The sequence below is a fragment of the Zeus faber genome (assembly GCF_960531495.2).
Source record: "Zeus faber genome assembly, chromosome: 15".
Taxonomy (NCBI): Eukaryota; Metazoa; Chordata; class Actinopteri; order Zeiformes; family Zeidae; genus Zeus; species Zeus faber.
Window position 1 is genome coordinate 16,685,286 of NC_137194.1, and position 2,500 is coordinate 16,687,785.

Here is a 2,500-nt window from a genome sequence, read left to right on the forward strand (position 1 = left end):
CTGGCAGCGCCCGCAGGTTAAGATAACCGTTAAGACTTATTTGCTCACGTTATTACTATTACTTCCTCGGGACTGTGAAACCTCAAGCGCCAAACCTCAAGATTTATTTCCTCTTTCCTGTTTCGGCCTGGGCCAATGTAAACGGAGAGAGAGAGCAGTGTGGCGGGGCGAGGGACCACCTGGCGACAAATAAACACCAGCGGAAAACCTTCTTCATTTCTTCATTGGACTCATATGACGTGCGTAACCCTGCCCGACCCAGACGGGGGGGCCCCGCGTCTCCCAAAACACACACGTGAGCGCGGGACAGTAAATCTCCCAGCGGGTGGGGGGGGCTTTGGTTTTGAGAGATGGCCCTCCGTGATGCGTCCGAGGGCACATAACAAAACGCTGATGGCTCCATCATCTGTCCATTCCCCGTCCTCCGTTCCTCTTCCACCCTTGCACCCCATCTATTCATTCAGTCATCCATCCGCCCCATTCAGGCCGTGACAGCACCAAAGAGTGGACCGGCGGACCCTCGCATGGGGAGGGGGGCGGGGGTCAAGGTCACATGGCCTGTGGAAAGAAGATCTACTGGGAGGGAGGGAGGGAGGGAGGGAGGGAGGGAGGGAGGGAGTGGAAATACTGTGTGTACTGTCATTCCTCTTGTATGTGTGTGTCAAACAGTCTGACGGTCAAACAGAGACAGTGGGGTAAAGATGGAGTCGGGGGTCGGGCTTCAAAGCTGGAACGGGGGGGTTAGAGGAAAGTGGTTGAGTCCCCCACCCCTCCCTCCCTCCCCCTCGTCCCTGCCCCAAGCCTAACCTTGGCGAGCGAAGGCAAACACAGACTGGAGGCCATATGTGAAAACCATATGTAGGAGGATGAGGGAGGGGAGGGGGGCTGAGGCGGTGGGCGAGGGAGGTGGGGTGAGGCGGGTGCCAGCCTTCATCTGGTTACTGACACCGCTGTGCGAAGGCAGACCTGAGCAAACACCACGTGTGTGTTTCTGTGTGTGTGTGTGTGTGTGTGTGTGTGTGTGTGTGTGTGTTTGACTTATGAGCGCTTGTGTATCTGACGTCTTTTTATGTGTGTGTGTGTGTTTGTGTTGGAACAAAAGCATAGCGTGCGGCTTGCCTTTAGATGTGAGGAGAACTGTGCGTGAGAACGTTTTTTTTCAGAGTGTGTCTGTCTGTGTGTGTGTGTGTGTGTGTGTGTGTGTGTGTGTGTGTGTGTATGTGTCCACAGGGATGATCTGTCACGGTGTGATATGTGGCCCGGTAGGGGCGGCCACTTGGGGATCGCTAGATAACTCGACCTTCCCCCCTTCCACGCCGGCAGTTCATCTGAATCAGATCACTAATGCACACACACACACACACACACACACACACACACACACACACACACAGACACACACACACACACACACACACACACAGACACATACACACACACAAACACTATAAACTACCATTGTACAGGGGCCTTTGAATTCACATTTGGCAAGGAAGCAAACAAAGACATGCTTTCTCTCTCCCTCCCTGTCTATCTCTCTCTCTCTCTCTCTCTCTCTCTCTCTCTCTCTCTCTCGGCCTGTCTTTTTCTCACACGCAAATACACACACACACACACAGACACACACACGCATAAATAGAAACAAACACACACATGCTGCCCTCAGAGGGTATCTAGAACAAAGCCTCTCCCTTCCAGGCAGGGGGCCCAGTCCTTCTACCTTAAGAGAGCCCGTCTCATGTTAGCTGTCACACACACACACACACACACACACACACACACACACACACACACACACACACACACACACACACACACACACACACACACACACACACACACACACACACATTAGACATCACTCACAACAGAGTGATCAGTTAAAAGTGCCGCCAGGTAAAAACATCTCATAGGGAATGCGCATGAGATGAAAGATCTCATATAGTCTGACTCGCAGCTCAAACCCATAATGGTATCAGCATTCGTGGGACACAACCACACCATGCTATTACTACACACACCCCCACACACACGCATGCACGCACGCGCACACACCCCCACACACACGCATGCACGCACACACACACACACACACACACACACACACACACACACACACACACACACACACACACACACACACACACACACACACACACACACACACACACACACACACACACACACACACACACACACACACAGACACACACATCCAGCTACTCGCCCATTCCCATCAACTAACCGTATTTCTACACAAGCTGTAAAATCTGTGAAACCTGTGTAAATGCATTTCACACATTCACACAAATGCACACACAAACACACACACACAAAAACTCAAGTGAGTAAGCATAAAGCTGTGTGTGTGTGTGTGTGTGTGTGTGTGTGTGTGTGTGAGGTGAGGTGGGGTAGGTGAGTATCTTCCAGGGCACCGTCAGCATGTGAAAGTAGTCCACAGTCATGACTCTGGGTGGGCGAAAAGATCGAAAAATGAGTG

At 52.0% G+C, this 2,500-nt stretch overlaps 1 protein-coding gene across 1 annotated transcript in view; it reads right to left on the reverse strand.

Moving 5' to 3' along the window:
- plxna2 (plexin A2) overlaps positions 1-2,500 on the reverse strand; it is a gene marked incomplete at both ends in the record, with an annotated part of 153,726 nt that overhangs the window by 104,335 nt on the left and 46,891 nt on the right. The window lies entirely within an intron of this gene.